Below are 21,315 nucleotides of genomic sequence, written 5' to 3' on the forward strand. Positions count from 1 at the left end.
GGCCCCAAAGCCCCTTTCCACCAGCCCTTTCATGCGGGTTAACCACCATGAAAAGGACTGTGGAAAGTGACATTGTAATCCCTACTATGGTGCCTAGCAGGGACCACCACCATTGTAGGGAATACAATTCCCCCCGATGCACTGGTGGGCTCATGGGGCCATCAGATGTGTGGACTTTCTGACCGCCATCACCCCTGCCCGCTATTGTAATATTGGGGGCAAGAAACATCTATCCGATGGCGGGAAGACCGACACCAACAGCCTGTAATCAGTCCCTAAATGCACAACATGGATATTTTAAACACATTTATGTACCTAAACTGAAGATTATATCAGACATTGATGTTTTCAATTCTATTCAAAAGGGAACTGTACTGATAAGTGACTAGCTTCTCTCAATGACAGAAAGTGTTGCAGTTCCCTCAGACAAATGTGTATGTTAGCCGCTTAACCGCGGTGGCAATTCCACCGTGGTGCGGCGGTTTAATTGAGTGGGAGGGGTTGCGCTGGCCAACGGACTTGTGTAACACTACAGAGGTCGTCGCAAGGGCCGTCGGCCGATAGGTCGCATCAAAGGGGTTAGAGAGCGGACAGTTGTATATACAGTTGTTGTCACGCACCGTGCTACTCTGATTGCGCAAGACAGTAATTGGCACTTGAACCACCTGCACCAGAGCAGGTACTATGATGTATTACCCTTTCTCTGTCTGTTCCCATTGGTTTTCCCCCACCCTCCAAATTATAACTTACCGTTAAATGCGTTTACCTAACAGTTAAACCCTGAGCTGCAGGACTGACCATACGGGAATGGGGTTGTACATTAAGACTTAAAGTAAGGAACCTACATCGCCCCAGCTTCCTTAATACAAAATGGTGACGAGTGGACAATGCCCTTCACGTCGAACATAATCCAGTTACCTGCAAACCTACATTTCAAGACGGAGCTGACAGCATACTCACCATCTCTTTGGATCCAGTGCTGGGAACATATCACTGTGAAGACAGTTGATGGTGTCTGAGATTGACGTTGAAGGCATCCTTGAGGTAGCGTGCGGGCACAGCATCAGTTAAGGAACATTGTGCCATCTGTGGACACTTAGAGGTGACTAACGGCAGAGCATATCTCCACAACGCACACAACCGCTAACAAAAAAAGAAATGTAAATAAGTGTGAGGCGGCCATATTGCTAAACCCATGGCTCGCAATGTCTTCGCTCGCAACAAATGCTGCACGCACCTCTCCAGGGATACACACACCTTTTGAAGCTAAAATGACATCACTGATGACATCACTGATGACATCATCCATGTGATAATACGATGCACCTCCTCACACTAATCTAACCTTTGATGCACCCAGTGTTAATTACAAACTACCATTCCTGAATTTATTGACACACCAATACCAGTAACTACATACGCACTCACTGATTTCTAGGTCTACACACACATCCACTCATTCACCCATACAATCACTCATACATACGGTCACTCATCAATAGAACACTATCATATCCAGTCATATACCTATACAGACACTTACACACTGACACTCATAGTGGAGAAGTGTGGCTCACTGGTTAGAGAAGGCAGACCTGGAAGCAGAGATCAGCCCGGGACCAGGGTTCAATTCCCGGCTCGGCGGGGTCTTGAGTCCTAAAATGTCCATGGACTTGACAATTCTCGCTCCGGTGCCTACTCAATTCACAGGTTCACACTCTGCGACTCTGGGCAATAGCTTGCTTAATCTCCACAACGGCCCCTTGCGGCGGGATGCCTGGCTTTCACCTTGCGGAAACCCTGCCAAGGTTATATCACAGGGGAATACCAGGACGGGTTCCCTAAGCAAGCGCTTAGAAACCGCTTGGTGATTTGCGCTATATAAATTCCTGTACATTTACATTTACATTTACTCATTCACAGACTTACTTAAACACCTAGTAAGTTATGTAGAGAATCAATCACACTCCCATTTCCTCAACTAAAATGTTATACACGCTAAACCTTACTTATTCAAATATATAGTAACACATACTTACTCTCTTTTACTATCACTGAAACAAGTACACATTGAACCATGCAGTCACTTACGCAATCACAGGCTCTTATGTATAGTCATTTATATATGGCAACTCTCACATGCACTGTGTTTTACATATGTACCTACTTTGACATGTAGCACGGAGATAGCCATTCACTCACCAACACATCCATGCAGACAGTAAACCCCCCATACAGCTCTTTCCACATGCACTCTTGAACCCATGTACCAAGAGAACCAACTGCTCACATATAATAATAATCACTCACTCATACAGTCAGTCACGCATCTACTAAATCCTTCATCCAGACACTCATACATCCACTCATTCTTCAATATGTAAATTATTAACTTTAACTTAATTGTATTTTTATTTTTCAGAAACACACAGACACTGGATGATGTCATCAGTGATGTCATTTGAGATGTCATCCGTGATGTCATCAGTGATGTCAATGACCATGTCATGAATGATGTAATATGTGACATCATCAGCAGTGGATTACGGGCGAGGGAGTTATAGTGAGTCCAACTAACTATAACGTGGGAATTTAAATGGTTTTGTATGAGTAAAATGTCCAGCTAACTATAACTGGTGTTAAACCTATGTTTTTTTCAGTGAATTTCAAAGGTTTTTTAAATGCTAATTCCTAACTATAACAAATGTGACACCTATGTTTTTTTTAGTGAATTTCAATGGTTTTTTAAATGCTAATTCCTAACTGGATTGGTGTCAGTACAACGCGATGTTTTACAACGCGTTCCGTTACAACGCGATTTTTACATCGCAAATACCATTACAATGCATGCCATTACAACGCATGGCATTACATAGCAGATGGTATTACAACGCATACCATTACATCGTAAGTATTGGTAAGTATATCTTTTTAAAAAAAAATGTAATAAAGTTAATTAAATTAATTTAAAATAATAAAAATAATATAACATTATTAAAACAGTAATTAATTTAATTATAGTAATTTAAAATAATATAATTAATGATATATAAAAAATTTATAAATAGAAAATAATATAATGTAATTAATTACAATAAATATAATTATAATTTAATTAAGTTATAAATAATACATATTATAATTATAATTAATAAAATTAAAAGAATTTAATTAATTAAACATTTTTAAATAATATAATTTAATTATAATCGTTTATTAATACATTTAAATTAATAGTATATTAATTTAATATATTTAAAATAATATAATTAATGATATATAAAAAATTTTTAAATAGAAAATAATATAATGCAATTAATTACAATAAATATAATTATAATTTAATTAAGTTATAAATAATACATAATATAATTATATTTAATAAAATTAAAAGAATTTAATTAATTAAACATTTTTAAATAATATAATTTAATTGTAATCGTTTATTAATACAATTAAATTAATAATTGTAAATATTGTTATTAATTTAATTAAATTAAATAAAATTAATTTAATTAATTTAATTTATATAAAGTCGTAATACCCCTGTACCCCAAAACCCAAACCCTGCCCTAAAACCTAAAAACACCCCTGTACCCCAAAACCCAAACACTGCCCTAAAACCTAAAAACACCCCTGTACCCCAAAACCCAAACCCTGCCCTAAAACCTAAAAACACCCCTGTACCCCAAAACCCAAACCCTACCCTAAAACCTAAAAACACCCCTGTACCCCAAAACCCAAACCCTACCCTAAAACCTAAAAACACCCCTGTACCCCAAAACCCAAACCCTGCCCTAAAACCTAAAAACACCCCTGTACCCCAAAACCCAAACACTGCCCTAAAACCTAAAAACACCCCTGTACCCCAAAACCCAAACACTGCCCTAAAAACACCCCTGTACCCCAAACCCCAAACCCTGCCCTAAAACCTAAAAACACCCCTGTACCCCAAAACCCAAACCCTGCCCTAAAACCTAAAAACACCCCTGTACCCCAAAACCCAAACCCTACCCTAAAACCTAAAAACACCCCTGTACCCCAAAACCCAAACCCTACCCTAAAACCTAAAAACACCCCTGTACCCCAAAACCCAAACCCTGCCCTAAAACCTAAAAACACCCCTGTACCCCAAAACCCAAACACTGCCCTAAAACCTAAAAATACCCAAACACCCCAAAACATATACATCAGAACCCCAAAACATATACTCCTATACTCATACTTATTTTAAAAAATACTTAAATTAATATATTTAATTTATAATATTTAAAAACGAAATAAATATTTTTTTATAATTAATAATAATTAAATCAATAATAACATATTAAATAAAATAAAAAAAAAAAATTAAATACTTACCAATACTTACGATGTAATGGTATGCGTTGTAATACCATCTGCTATGTAATGCCATGCGTTGTAATGGCATGCATTGTAATGGTATTTGCGATGTAATAGCTGCGTTGTAACAGCATTACGTTGTAAAAGTTCCGTTGTAACGGTAACACACCGCATTTTTAAATGCTAATTCCTAACTATAACGATTGTGAAACCTCTGGTTTTTTCACTGAATTTCAAAGGTTTTTTAAAAACTAATTCCTTTCGATATTGAGTTTGTAACCTATGTTTTTTTTTTATTTGCTGTTTTGTGTAAGTATTAGTTATTATTAATTTATTTTTGAAATAATATTTTTCCAATGTTTTTTTTTGTGTTTTTATAATTTTTTCTTGGGGCGCTCAGGGTGCGCGCACCGGTAAGCTCTCCCGAGAGCGCACCGAGAGCGCTATTTCTGCGTTCGTTAAAAAAAATATGTATGAAAAGTAAATAATAACGCAAGACATTTAGTACCATACTTATAAAAGCAATATTTTTAATTTACGAAATGAAAATGAATTTATATTTCCGTAAAGCTATCACTCAGGCGCGCCGCGTAAGCGCCCCCGGAAGCGCCTACGTACGCGCCGCGTAAGCGCCCCCGGAAGCGCCTATGTTTGCGCCGCGTAAGCACCCCCGGAAGCGCTCCGGTGCGCGCAGCGTAAGTGCGTCAAGTCATGTGACCTTAAAATAACTATTTTCATTGGTTGCTAACAGTTTTTTTTACAAAGATTGAAATCCCCACCCATTTCCTTCACTTCTTTCACTTTTGTGACTGAAAGATCTGTTTTTTGCTCTTGGATCTTTCTTGGATTACCATGGCTGCCAGAACATCCAGCAGTGATGATGACAGAGAGACATTTATTGATGAAGAGGTTCCTCCACCCCGGGTAAAAGAACAATTCATATGGAAGTTTTTTTCCATTCCACATGATCAAAAAAAAGTAAATGCTCCAAAGGTGGAGTGCCGGATTTGTCATACCGTCCTCTCACGTGGTGACCCCACCAGAAAATATTCATTTGGGAACTCCACTATGATTCGCCACGTCGAGAGGAGGCACCCCCAGAACTTTGCCCGGGAGAGTGTCAGAGCTCTGGCACAAGAGGCTCCCAAGGATAGTGCCTCTACTTCAACCGGAGGACCAACAACATCGGTGTGGGGGCGAACAGAAGAGCTGATCCCCAACATTCAGCCTGCATTTAATGAAGGCCTAATTAAATGCAAAAAATGTGATCAGCTAGTTTGTTATGGGGAACAAAGTGTAATGCTCATGGTTCGAGCAATAGACAACCACCGCTGCCAACCCCAGTCCTAATTTTGATTATTTTTTTTGCTCCTGTTGAGCAGGGTCCAATTCCCTGTTTTTGTTTCTGTTGAAAAAAAAGGAAAAAAGAAGAAAAAAAAAGTTCTTTTCAGAACTACCTCCAATTCTCATCAAAGAGCTGTATTCTTAAAAAAATGAAAAAGGGTAACTGAAGAGGAGTGCAGTGAGAGAAGAGAGGAAAATGAGTGAGAAAGCAAAGAAAGGGACGAGAGGGGAAGAGAAGTGAAGAAGGGGGACTGAAAGAAGGTGAGTGTGGGGAATGAGAGCTAGGAGAAGGAGAGTGAACATGGGGAATGTGTCAATTGAGTGTGAGACAAGGTGAGTAAGGCAGTGAAGAAACAGAGAAAGTGATAAAAAAGTTAAAGTAGAAGACTGAAGGCCACATTTATGAGGCCATGCGACACTTTTACGCCGCTGGTGCGTCACTTTTTGTGACATACCAGTGGTGTAAAAAATGCACCTTGTTGAGTCATATTTACAAAGTGACGCATCTAGGTAGATGCGTCACTTTGTAAACCCCTTCGCCACATTATACCTGCGCCAGGAGTAATGTATGCAAAAGGGGCGTATTGACACAAGAAAGGGTCGTAGAAGTGACGCAGTGAAATCTATGAGATTTCACTGCGTCACTTTTAGGACACTGTTGCGTCAAAATCTTGGGCCTGCCTCACAGCAGGCGTAAGACTGACGCAAGCCCTATCACATGGGGCTGGCCCCATGTGAAAGGATGCATTGCTGGAGTTGCATCACTTTTGTGACACACTCCAGCAATGCATCACTTTTGCGCTTACAGATACGTCAGAAATACTGACGTATCTGTAACTCCTTGCGACATAATGCGTCATACATTAAATATGACGCATGAGTAGAAGACTGAAGGCCTCATTTATGAGGCCATCCATCACTTGTACGCCACCGGTGCTTCACTTTTTGTGACGCACCAGTGGTGTAAAAAATGCACCTTATTGAGTCATATTTACAAAGTGACGCATCTAGGTAAATGCGTCACTTTGTAAACCCCTGCGCCACATTATACCTGCGCCAGGTGTAATGTATGCAAAGGGGGCATTTTGACTCAAGAAAGGGTCGTAGAAGTGACGCAGTGAAATCTATGAGATTTCACTGCATCAATTTTAGGACACCGTTGCGTCAAAATCTTGCGCCTGCCTCACAGCAGGCATAAGACTGATGCAGGCCTTTTCACATGGGGCTGGCCCCATGTGAAAGGATGCATTGCAGGAGTTGCATCACTTTTGTAACACACTCCAGCAATGCATCACTTTTGCGCTTACATATACGTCAGAAATACCGACGTATCTGTAACTCCTTGCGACATAATGCGTCATACATTAAATATGACGCATTAGTAGAAGACTGAAGGACTCATTTATGCAGCCACGCGTCACTTTTACGCCACAGATGCGTCACTTTTTGTGACGCACCAGTGGTGTAAAAATGCACCTTGTTGAGTCATATTTACAAAGTGGCGCATCTAGGTAGATGCGTCACTTTGTAAACCCCTGCGCCACATTATACCTGCGCCAGGTGTAATGTATGCAAAGGGGGCATATTGACGCAAGAAAGGGTCGTAGAAGTGACGTAGTGAAATCTATGAGATTTCACTGCGTCACTTTTCTTGCGCCTGCCTCACAGCAGGCGTAAAACTGACGCAGGCCCTTTCACATGGGACTAGCCCCATTTGAAAGGATACATTGCTGGAGTTGCATAATTTTTTTGACACACTCCAGCAATGCATCACTAAACACTCTACATTCTTTTTTTTCACACTGTTTTTCCCCATGGTGCGCTCAGGGTGTGCGAACCAGAGAGCGTACCCGGGAACGCACCCAGCGTTTACCCCGCAAAATTTAAAAAGAAAAAAAAAAGGTTTTTTTGCCCTTCAGGCTCCTTCCAGGCCCCCCTCAGAAAACCTAGGGGGTTAGGGGGTGTCTACTCTGCCCCCTTTTAATTATTTCCCCCTTTTTTTTTCACCTCTTGTGTCTCGATTCTACCGAGACACAAGATGGCGGACTCTCCGGACTGTTTCGAATGTTGACAGACACCCGACAGCCAATCAGCTTTCCGCTCGCGCACTCCCGTAGCGCGCCGGGTGCGCTCCCCGGTACGCGCACCGGTGAGCGCCCGCAGCGCGCCTAAAGATATATATCTGTTTTTGAAGTTAATTTTCTAAAAATCCACTGGAGCAATTTTCACCAAACATAGCAAAGAACATCTGCGTACCAGTCCCTACAATTTTGCCAAGTTTGGCGTAATTCCTTTCAGCGGTTCGGGCTGTAGACTTGTCAGACCGTCCTATGGAAATTAACATGGAGAAAACACGTTTTGGGACCCCCCCTTTTTTCTCAGCCCCCACTTCTCGAATCCCGCCGAAACTTTCAGGGATGGAGCGCAGCGGAGTTGGCCAAAATTTGGGAATAATACACACAAATTCCTCAACTGGCGCCAGAGTTATTCCCAATAGAATGTTGCAGATTTCCTACAGTAGCCAATCCTAACTATAACTACCTACTGGCGACCTCCAGTAGATAATATATATATATATTCACTGAAAAAAACATAGGTTATAGACCATATATAGTTAAGAATTAGCATTTACAAAACCTTGAAAATTCACAGAAAAAACCATAGTTTATAGACCATATATAGTTAGGGATTAGCATTTACAAAACCTTATTTTACTCGCACAAAACCATTGAAAATCCAATATATAGTTAGTTGCACTAACTATATATCGCGCACCCGCAATCCACTGCTGATGATGTCACATATTACATCATTCATGACATGGTCAGTGACATCACTGATGACATCACTGATGACATCTCAAATGACATCACTGATGACATCACTGTTGACAACTCAAATGACATCACTCAGAAACTACAAAGATGATGGACCCTTACTAGACTAAGCACCTGACTATCTATCCCCCATGCAATATATAAACCCTTAAGTTCAAACAAGGGGACTGTGTGCACACTGAATGGCACCCATCATCACTGTGCCTTTTCCCTGGGGAATTTTTTATAATACAAACAACCGCAAAGGTGCACCACAAATATTGTAACAAATGTAATGATAATGATATATCTTGGAGATGTTGGAGTTCTTCTTCAAATCCTTTATTTTCAAAAACATTTAGTCAAACATAAACAGCCGACGCGTTTCGTCCCAACCTGGGACTTCTTCAGGGATGTCGGTAAAAAACATATATACATATGATCAGTATTGTTAGTACTGAAGTACATATACAATTTACAAGATTTAAAAACATTTAACAAACCAATTAAAAGCTAGCTACTACAACAGACACGGAGCCTATGCATATGTATGATGTTAAGGCATTAGCTCACTGTCCATCTGACAGCAGAGTAGTATTAGATGGATTTTAGGCTGTATACACGTGTATATACAAAATTTACATGTGAAGTATATATCTCTACAGTTCAAATGCATAAGATTGGGAAAAACTAATATATCATACATTTTCAAGAGATGGGAGACAAGCATAGACAGTTGGCATTAGGCCCATTTGTTTGACCATGACACAAGCGAAACACACTCGGAAAAAGTACCCTGTATGTAACTAGATGAGAACTTTGTGTGAGTCTGGCTGTTAGGCACAAAAAAAAAGGGAAAATCTGATTTTGTCACTGTTGGTACCAAGGGTCCACCAGCTATATTACCTTTAAGTTAGTCGGACGTCGCATGCGTGGGAGAAGTACAGAAGCGTGGTCTTGGGATCTCCTTGCCAGCTACAGTATATCCTATTGTTTTGGTTCTTCCTGACGCTATTAATTTTGTCTGAGGTATTGAGAGAAAAAGGAATCTCTGTAAGCATATCAACTTTTGCAGGGGAATAGCACAGTATGGTGAGACTTATTAACTGCTATGTGGGGCACCTCTGACTGTCTAACTCAAAGTTAATCTTATGATCAGTCTACTTACTGTATGAATGCTAGCGAGCAGAAGCAATGCAGGTTTCTTGATAATTCTTCAGAGGTATGATGGAGGAGTGCCACCTTACTGAAAAGACTATTTCAGTCCATGTGCTGAAAGATGTAAACAGAACAAAAGAGGAGCTAGTACCCTATATAATGGCACTTCCTAAAGAAATATAATCAATAATTCGTTAATAGCCAAAGATAATTAAAAGGGGGGATATAACTGTCCAACACATTTTACCTGAATTAGATGTGTCAATGGTGTTGGACTGGAGGTCCTGTGAGTCCTATGGAGGAGGGTGTGGGCACTGTATCCCAGCAGGCCTGTGGATGAAAAATAACCAGGGACCTGTGAAACGAGCCTCCAACTCTTATGGACATGAAAGTATATCCTACTTCCGTAAAAAGGTACCATGTGTCATAACATAACCAGTTTGGAGTAACAATCAAAGGTTTGCATGTGCCAAATTATGCTGCACCAAATCCAAAAGGGAGAGCATGTAATCCTCCCTGCCCAGAGGCATATTATATTTAGACTACCCTTATCCAATAATGGGTAGGTTGAATGCGAGGGTGGAAGGACCCAGAGTTTCCCAGCCTAAGATGTCCATAAGAGTTGGAGGCTCGTTTCACAGGTCCCTGGTTATTTTTCATCCACAGGCCTGCTGGGATACAGTGCCCACACCCTCCTCCATAGGACTCACAGGACCTCCAGTCCAACACCATTGACACATCTAATTCAGGTAAACTGTGTTGGACAGTTATATCCCCCCTTTTAATTATCTTTGGCTATTAACGAATTATTGATTATATTTCTTTAGGAAGTGCTATTATATAGGGTACTAGCTCCTCTTTTGTTCTGTTTACATCTTTCAGCACATGGACTGAAATAGTCTTTTCAGTAAGGTGGCACTCCTCCATCATACCTCTGAAGAATTATCAAGAAACCTGCATTGCTTCTGCTCGCTAGCATTCATACAGTAAGTAGACTGATCATAAGATTAACTTTGAGTTAGACAGTCAGAGGTGCCCCACATAGCAGTTAATAAGTCTCACCATACTGTGCTATTCCCCTGCAAAAGTTGATATGCTTACAGAGATTCCTTTTTCTCTCAATACCTCTGACAAAATTAATAGCGTCAGGAAGAACCAAAACAATAGGATATACTGTAGCTGGCAAGGAGATCCCAAGACCATGCTTCTGTACTTCTCCCACGCATGCGACGTCCAACTAACTTAAAGGTAATATAGCTGGTGGACCCTTGGTACCAACAGTGACAAAATCAGATTTTCCCTTTTTTTTTTTTTTTTTTTTTTTTTTTTTGTGCCTAACAGCCAGACTCACACAAAGTTCTCATCTAGTTACATACAGGGTACTTTTTCCGAGTGCGTTTCGCTTGTGTCATGGTCAAACAAATGGGCCTAATGCCAACTGTCTATGCTTGTCTCCCATCTCTTGAAAATGTATGATATATTAGTTTTTCCCAATCTTATGCATTTGAACTGTAGAGATATATACTTCACATGTAAATTTTGTATATACACGTGTATACAGCCTAAATTCCATCTAATACTACTCTGCTGTCAGATGGACAGTGAGCTAATGCCTTAACATCATACATATGCATAGGCTCCGTGTCTGTTGTAGTAGCTAGCTTTTAATTGGTTTGTTAAATGTTTTTAAATCTTGTAAATTGTATATGTACTTCAGTACTAACAATACTGATCATATGTATATATGTTTTTTACCGACAGCCCTGAAGAAGTCCCAGGTTGGGACGAAACGCGTCGGCTGTTTATGTTTGACTAAATGTTTTTGAAAATAAAGGATTTGAAGAAGAACTCCAACATCTCCAAGATATATCATTATCATTACATTTGTTACAATATTTGTGGTGCACCTTTGCGGTTGTTTGTATTATCAAATGACATCACTGATCACATCACACATACTCAGTTTCACATACAAATACTTGGGCAACCAATCAATAACCCATATAGTTATTCATATAGCTACTGATCAACACATGCAGCAGTTTACAGAACAACAAACATAATGATACAAAAATTAAGACAGTTTAGTCACTAACCCATGCACTCAGTGAGACACATTTAATCACTCACTCATACAGTCAGTCATGCACCTACTAAATCCTTCATCCAGACACTTATACATCCACTCATTCTTCAATATGTAAGACATATTTTAACTTTACAGAAACATACAGTCACTGGATGTTGTCATCATATGTAAAACACAGTACATGTGAGAGTTGACATATATAAATAACTGTGCATAAGAGCCAGTGAATGTGTGAGTGGCTGTATGGATCATTGTAAACTTGTATCAGTGATTGTATAAGAGAGTAAATATGTGTTACAATATGTTTGAATAAGTAAGGTGTGTATAACTGTATAGTTGAGGAAATGAAGGTGTGATTGATTCTTTGCATGACTGACTAGGTGTAACTCCATGGATGAGTGACAGTTTGTGAGTGTCTGTTTACACTGAGTGTATGTAAGGTTATATTAGAGTCTGAAGAGGTTCACCGTATTATCACATGAATGATGTCATGAGTGATGTGATCAGTAATGGCAAATGAGATGTCATCAGTGATGCCATCAGTGATGTCATTTGAGATGTCATCAGTGATGTCATCAGTGATGTCACTGATCATGTCATGAATGATGTAATATGTGACATGATCAGCAGTGGATTGCGGGTGCGCGATATATAGTTAGTGCAACTAACTATATATGAAATTTCAATGGTTTTGTGTGAGTAAAATAAGGTTTTGTAAATGCTGATTCCTAACTATATATGGTCTATAACCTATGGTTTTTTCAGTGAATTTTCATGGTTTTGTAAATGCTAATTCCTAACTATATATGGTCTATAACCTATGGTTTTTTCAGTGAATTTCATTGGTTTTTTAAAAGCTAATATCTGTAGCTGTAAAATGTATTTTTCTTTAAATCCAAAAATATATTTTATATGTTTATTAATAATTTTTTTAAATATTTTTTTTCGTTCGCTCCCGGTTCGCGAACCGGGAAGCTTTCCGTTAGCTAAATTTGATGCCGCGACCCGGTCCGCTAACCGGTAAACGTTCCGTTTGCGCAACTGCCGCGTTAGAAATCAACATCGTGATGCATTGCGGAAGCACGACATATCACGTTGTCGCGTAATGCGTCTTATGACGCGCCGCGTTAGCGCTCCCGGAAGTGCTCCGGTACGCGATCTAAGACGCAAAGCGCAGCTCCCCGGAAGCGATCCGGAGCGCGTCGCGAAAGCGCGACGTATCGCGTTGCCGCGCCGCTTTAGCGCACCCGGAAGTGCTCCGGACCGCGAACAGAGGCGCGAAACGCAGCTTCCCGGAAGCGATCCGGGGCGCGGCGCGCAGCGCGTAACATAAGCGTAACAGGTCATGTAACTTGTTAATAAAACTTTTCATTGGTTCATTTCACTTTTGGTTTCCCAATGATGTAAGACTAGGTCAGGTGACCTAAAAATAACACTTTTCATTGGTTTAGAACTACTTTTTTTCCCAAATGATGAAAGCCCCCACCTTTTTTCTCACTCTGACTTTCAATTTTGTGAAAGGAAGACCTATTTTGCTGAGTGGAAAATGGCTTCAGTAGTAGCTTCAGCTGGTGGGCCTCCACCACCTACAATCACCTCCTCATAGGAAGAGAGGACCACCTCCACAGTTCCTTGCCAACACAGAGGAGGAAGAGGATCAAGAAGAGGAAGAGGAAGAACATGCACCACAGTTTTTACAAGAGGAGCCCCGGGTATCTCATTATAAAAATAGTTTCATTTGGCAGTTTTTTTCATTTCCTGAAGGAGAGAAAAAAGTTAATGCTCGGTATGTGACGTGCCTAATATGCAAACAGGACTTATCTAGAGGCACAAATAAGAAGTATAGTTACAGCAACTATACTATGCACCGTCACATGCAGAGGTGGCATCCTCTAAATTATAGCCGGGCAGAGATGCGTGACCTGCAAGACAACCCAGCAACTTCTGTGGCCAGGACATCAACACATATATCTCTGTCGGGGCCAGAGGCACGGGAAACAGTGCCAAACATACAGGAGAACTTTGTGCACATGAAGATTGTCTGTTTATATTGCGGTACTTTACTTTCATGTGCCAATATGAGCATTAACTTAGTAAATAGAGCATTTGAAAATCATAAGTGCTCTAAACGCCCCCAAAAATATATTTTTTTTGCTTTTTTGCTCCTGTTGACCCTTTCCAATGCCTGTTTTTTGTTCTTTCCCCTCCAAAAAAACAAAAAAAAACATAAAATTGTTCAAAAAATACAAAAAAACAAATAATGTTCAGAAAATTAAAAAAATATATAAAACAACAAAAACATAAAAAAAAGTTCTTTTCAGAACTACCTCCCCTTTATAAAAAAATTGCTAGAATGTTTAGCACTCTGGCAAGCTCTATTTCTTTTGGTTCGCTTTCCGGTTCGCTCGCCGGTACGCGAACCGGGAGCTAACCCAACATTTTTTTTTTTTAAAAAGAAGAGTAAGTACAAGGGAAGTAAACAGAGAGTAATGTTAAAAGAAAGACAGCTATAGGGACTAAACCAGAGATGCTGTTTAATAGATTTATTTACCGAAGAAAAGATGGAAGAGGATATAATTGTGAAAAACAAAATAGATAAGGAAGTGAAAGAATCAAGCATTGAAAATGCAATAGGTCTCGCAATAGAAGAGTTTGACCTTTTGGTTTTGCGAATGGATGAGTGGCATTGCGTGGATGATTGGCGTTGCGTGGATGAGTGGCGTTGCATGGATGAGTGGCGTTGCGTGGATGATTGGCGTTGCGTGGATTTGGAAGCACAACAGAATAAAATTTCATTTCAAATTAAGATTGAAAACAATCCTAACGAAGAAAAAGAAGAAACAGACTTTTTGGATGACACTGTAGACGAAGAATTAATTAAATGTGTTGAAGAATGTGAATCATGGAATGAAAATGACGACATACCAGATGAATTAATGTTACAAATTCTTTTAGATTTTGAAAAATCAGAACAATAAATTTAAATTGTATAAGTTAAAATTGTTTGAGACATTATTCTTTTTTATTTCAAAATGCTGAAAAAGTACCCAAAAGATATAATATAAAATGAGACTTTAAATATACTGTGCAACTTTTTTGTGTTAGATAGTACATAAAAAAAATCAACAAATAAACAATCAAGATAGTAAATGAAAAAAATCAACAAAACAAACAATCAATTAACATACAATATTTGAAAGGTCTATCATTCTTTTTTCCTCATAGTACGCTCCCCGGGCCGCTTCTCGGTTCGCGAACCGGAAGCTTCCCAAGCAAAAAAAAAAAAAATTTTTTTTTTTTACCCCGCGGGGCCCTTTTAAAACTTCCACATCAAACCTAGGGGGTCAGGGAGGATCTACTATGCCCCCTTATGGTCATTTCCCCCTTTGTTTTGGCCTCCTCATATCACTCGATCCTACCGAGAGACAAGATGGCGGCCGCTCTGGACTGTTTAGAATGTTGACAGACACCGGAGAGCCAATCAGCTTCGCTCTGCGAAGTTCCGTTACGCGTCAAGTACGCGAACCCGAGCGCTGCCCGGAGCGCTGTTACAGATATATATCTTTTTTTTAACGTTAATTTATCAAAATCCACTGGAGGACATATATTGAGACCTAGCAAAGGCACATCGGGCTAACAGTCCCTACAATTTTGCCAAGTTTCGTGCAAATTCATTCAGCCGTTCGGGCTAAAAGTGAGGCCAACCGCCCTATGGAAATTAACATGGGAAAAACGCGTTTTGGGACCCCCCTTTTTTCTCGGCCCCCCCTTAACGAACCCCCCCCCAAATTTTCAGGGGCTGCACAGAAACAAAATGTTCCATTTTCCTGAAAATTTCAGCCAAGCTACAAACGCCAAAGTTATTAGACAAAAATCCCATAGAGAAAAAATCCTAACTATATATACCTGTAAGGTTGCGTCAGTCAGTGGGGGCTGTGCGTCTCCCCCAAGATGGAGGCTCCTCGGCTGCAGTGCGGCGCCCCTTAGCGTTTCACTCGCCGTCCAACTGAGTTGCGTCCGCACTTGCGGCTACAGTAGGCCGAAGGCAGCACAGCGCGCCGAGATCCGAATGGCACCGAGGTGGTGTCCAGCAAGTTGCCGCACTGGTGTGGCCATCCACAATGCTGCGCCGAAAGACGGCGTGTCCAGCTGAGTTCCGGTCACTCTTGCGGTACAGTTACTCGAACGCGCCGAGATCCGGATGGCACCGAGGTGGTGTCCAGCAAATTGCCGCACTGGTGTGGCCATCCTACAATGCTGCGCCGAAAGACGGCGTGTCCAGCTGAGTTCCGGTCACTCTTGCGGTACAGTGACTCGAACGCGCCGAGATCCGGATGGCACCGAGGTGGTGTCCAGCAAGTTGCCGCACTGGTGTGGCCATCCTACAATGCTGCACCGAAAGTCGGCGTGGGGTGCCCCGTTGGCTTATGAGGTGATGTCAGTAGTGGACCGATGTGTGAATAGGTCGGAACCAGCACAAGGCGCCAAGATCCGAATGGCAAGTCCTGGATGTTGAGTGCCATAGTTGAGAGTTCTGAGCAGTGCTTGTAAGACTGTCTGAAGCTTATTTGCACCTGCTGCAGCTTCACTATTGCCCTGGTGTGGCCAAAGATCGCACATGACATAGGCGGCCGGCTCCCGAGGTCCGGCGGAACTTTTTTCCTTTTCCTTTCTGCTTCTTGTCCCACAATCCATTTCACCTGAATACACGACCAGGTCCCTGAATGTGTGCAGGGGGACGTTATTGATTGAATCAAAATGGCGGCTTCACACAAAGCTGACTCAAGCGTTGCTGTTGATGCTATACAGACAAAAATTGGTTTTCAGTTTGTACATTCTTCAGGATTTTTTTTTCCATCCAAGGCTGATTGAGAGTTTGTAGAAAAATGGCTTCAGATTTTCCACATACTACTCTTCAACATTCTTCCAAAATGTAACAATGTGAGACTCACTAGGAGAACGGCTGTTTATCTTTCCTTTCAAAATGCTGCCAACAATATTTTCTGAATGGAAGACACCATCTTGTAGCATAAAGGGCCGAAATGGGTTCTGGTCTGGCCGATGGTTGGTGGAGACATTTTGACTATATCTTGCACCTGCCCGGCCTCGCCCAAAATGGCGCCGGTATAAATGGGACTCGTAACTCCTTGTTGTGTACTGGTTGAACAACCTTGATATCACGAGATATGAATGCAGTTTTGATGCTCATGGCGGGCGGGGACGAGAATTTATTGAATATTTTGACATCCCTATTGATATTAAGTTCTGATGTGTTATTGATTACTGTACTATTGAAAGTTCGAATTAACGTCACCCATGGTACTTGCCCGCAAATGTATATCTAGATGATTTTTTTGTAAGTGGCCCTGTCGTAATTTAATTACAAAATGTACGTCCACCGATTCCGCATCTGTTAGACACCTTAGTTCTTGCAACCTAATGGCCCGCTCGTTACGTTCCTCTATAATGTAAATGTCTCCTCATCATATACGATTTCAGTTTGCTCCGTGGCCGGCCCACGTGGTTATAGGCCCGTATTTGTATACTGACATTTTCACAATAAAGGTTTTTAAAACAAAACATGGTAGTAGTATTTACATTGGTAAAGTAAAACAAAACATGGTAGTAGTATTTACATTGGTAAAGTTTTTCTTTTAGTCACTGTTTTCGAATCAGTAAAAGGCAAGTGAAATAAAGCAGTCCAATTACATGACGGATAAAAGGTATAATACGTAGGAACGCAGTAAAGATAAATGGTCAAGGGCAGTTGTGTTTTCCACTCCTGCAACATAAAGTGATCGATAAGAATCTGATAATCAGGCGTATCGGCGACTAAGACAGCAGGCCGAGTCTCTTTTACTCAACGGCCCCGTCATGGGACGAAGAAACGCCCTTTTTCTCGAAAAAGGAATATATTTTACTTGCAGGACAGTTGTAAATTTTCCGGGAAAGTACATTAGCCTGGAATATTATAACATATATGTTTAAAAAAAAAAGTTTGAAATCAATAAAAAGCGTATTTTTTAGGTCATATGACCAAGCTTTTCATTATTAAAATAACAAAAGTAAAATGAACCAATAAAAAGTTTTATTAACAAGTCACATGACCTGTTATGCTTACGTTACGCGCTGCGCGCCGCGCCCCGGATCACTTCCGGGTGCGCTAACGCGGCGTGTCATATAACGCATTACGCGACAACGTAGGTCAAGAATATAGTCAAAATGTCTCCACCAACCAGCGTTCGGAACACAACCCCTTTCAGCAGTCCAAAAAGTTCTGTTAAATGACAACAGAGGGGACAGGCAACAAGAACCATCAGTCAAAGAGGGGAGGGCAAGTTCTTCTCTACCGGGTCATGTTGGGGCGCTACCGGAACTGATCGAATTGGTAGTCTACAGTGTTTCTGGATGTTTCAGACTAAAGCTGGCGTCAGCATGAGAGCACTACCATCTCGTAGCTCCGTCGTGGCCATTCCACGAGCAAACATGGCAGCCGCTCCCCACCAGAAGCCTGCGGGAGTCGGGGGCCCCCAAGACTTTTGTAGAATCTTCACGGCTGAGGGGACGCTTTCGAGAATGGGACCCAAGCCCTATCAGGGAAGCGTCCGAGTTCCAAGGTGTCCCAGGGCCATTTTAGTGGACCACGCCCAAATCTGAATAGCCAGCCGCCATTTTGAGAGTCCTGTGGCAGTCGCTTATCGTTGCATCGCAAGAGCGGGAGCAACTCAACTACATGGTGAGCGAGACGCTGTAGTCGCAAGAGCGGGCGGTAAACAGCTGAATGGCGGAAGAGGCACAGTGTAGCAAAAGCGGGTGGAATGGCAACTAAAACGGTAAAGGGGCGCCCCACTACAGCGTGTCTTCAGGTCAAACGGATTGTGGGACAAGGTCCAGAATAGAAGAGTCATCAAAAGGCAAAAAGTTCCGCCGGACCCCGGGAGCCGGCCGCCTATGTCGGGGGCGATCTCAGGCTAAACCGGTGCTATAAGACTTGGGGAGGGGGTCGGAGCCAAGCGTCTTCTCCGAGTCCGTGCCATCACACCGCCCCTCGGGGGCCTCCGTCAAGCGGTTTAGGGAGGTACCATATCACATTGTTTTCAAATGCAGTCAGGTCCACAAACGACCCTCACTTACTTTGAGAATAGTGAAGCTGCAGTAGGTGGAAATAAGCTTCAGACAGTGTTACAAGCGCTGCTCAGAACTCTGAACTATGGCACCCAACATCCAGAACTTATGCCATTTGAGAATGGCAGTGACATCGAAGCAACTCAGGGACCAAAACCATTAACGTACTTTCACGTATGAAAATCTTACTTGGGGAGGGGGCAGGAGCGAAGCGCCCCCTCCCAGTCCACGCCACCACACCGTATGTTGAAAATCTGAAGCCATCGTTCTACAAACTCAACCAACCTTGGATGGAAAAATCTAGAAAAATGTACAAACTGAAAACCAGTTTTGGTCTGCATAGCATCAGTAGCAACGCTTGCTATCAGAGTGCATGAGTTTCATGCTCGATCGATTGAGCTAGCCAGATCGGGCAATAAAAAGTATAAAATAGTTATGTAAATAGTTATTTAATAAAATGTTTTACCCTGTTTCTTTGCTGGTGTGTTGTATATATTTTTAATATTTCCATAGGGTTTGTCGTTATTTTGGGCGGGGTGGGTGATGGAGCCGAGCTGTCTTGCAGCCCTCATGGTGTGGAGCTCAGTTCATCTCACTATTTTCGTATTTCTCATGAAGGGTTGTTCCTAATGTTTCTATTTTAGCGAGGTCAAAAAGAGATCCAATTAGTGGCCTACTGATTTTGCTCGATTAATTTTATTTTTTTACACGATTTTTCACGATTTTTCACTATCTGCAAAGACTAAACAGAGTATTGCGACTTTGTGCTTGTTTGTAAATAGAGAATGAACCAAAGAGAATCAATTGTAAAACAGTAAATGCTTGGATAACAATCAATCAAATGGAGAGACAAGCAGGCACGACGGATTACAACGGGGGTAAAGGCCTGCGTTAACTACTCTTCACTATCTGCAAAGAGAGAGTACTACTAAGAGAAAAGAGGGGAGGGGGGGCAGCGTTCAAAGCACATCAGCGTGCATAAACACGAAAAAGTTTTTACCTATCACGTACTTGACATTTGACAGCTTTTGATATTTGCTATTAAAAAAACCATTGAATGAATGATATCATCAGTGATGTGATCAGTCATGTCAAATGAGATGTTATCAGTGATTTTATCAGTGATGTCATTTGAGATGTCATCAGTGATGTCATTTGAGATGTCATCAGTGATGTCATTTGAGATGTCATCAGTGATGTCATCAGTGATGTCACTAACCATGTCATGAATGATGTAATATGTGACATCATCAGCAGTGGATTGCGGGTGCGCGATATATTGTTAGTGCAACTAACTATATATGAAATTTCAATGGTTTTGTGTGAGTAAAATAAGGTTTTGAAAAGGCTAATCCCTAACTATATATGGTCTATAACCAATGGTTTTTTCAGTGAATATATATATATATATATATATATATATATATATATATATATATATATATATATATATATATATATATATATATATATATATATATATATATATAAAATGCTCCAATTCCTTCTCAAATACGAAGAAGACAACAGCACTCGAGGGGTACTTTCTACCATGCAAAGTTTAATTTCGCAGGCGCTCTACACAGACGCGTTTCGGCGTGCTGCCTTCGTCAGTGTGGGTAACAACAATTCATGTTTCACAGTGGATTAAGTAAGACATTTTCTCGTTCTTGTGTCATGAAGATAGACAGAGGTCAACCCCACCTTGGTCACTCTAGGCGCCATCTTGGAATGTTGCATATACAACCCTTTGATGTTAACCGGTTGTGCAATTGAGCCCATAGATGGGCAAAATCCATACAAAATAGTGGGTATATACAAAACATCAGATGTTTATGTTATAAACAAACAGAATAAAGCCGTGGATCGGCTAAGGTCCTCTATCCAGATTTTTAAATTAATAATCCACCAATGTCTACACACATTTTCAACCTATCATGTCACTATATATATCAAAAAACTGTACACCCCGATTTTTATTATCGGTTCATCAACATGCTCATCTGGGCAAAAATTCAAGATCCCTTGAACACATCATTCTCATATTCCCTAGCATATGTTGATTCTGAGTACAGGAAAATTACAAAGCATTGATCATAAAGCATTGTAAAAAGGCATTCGGCAACAGTATAGTAACCTTGCAGATTATGCAGATACACTAAGATAGAATATGTGCAATTGATAAAAAAATCATTCGTATCAGTTTCAAAAGAAACAAATGCTGTAGCATAAGTCAAATTCTACATCACATCACAAATATATAAGATCACATGTAAACTGTCTGATCACCATAATTCATACAAAAATGATTCTCTTTGAATCAGAAAGGGGGGGCTCTTTGGATACTGTGTGACCCTAATGATACTGACTTATTTCCCCAAATGGAACGCCAACTCCTCCCCGGCGTTTAAACCCCTGGGGTGCTTCGTAGAGAGATCT

This window comes from Lissotriton vulgaris, chromosome 6 (assembly GCF_964263255.1).
Source record: "Lissotriton vulgaris chromosome 6, aLisVul1.2, whole genome shotgun sequence".
Taxonomy (NCBI): domain Eukaryota; kingdom Metazoa; phylum Chordata; class Amphibia; order Caudata; family Salamandridae; genus Lissotriton; species Lissotriton vulgaris.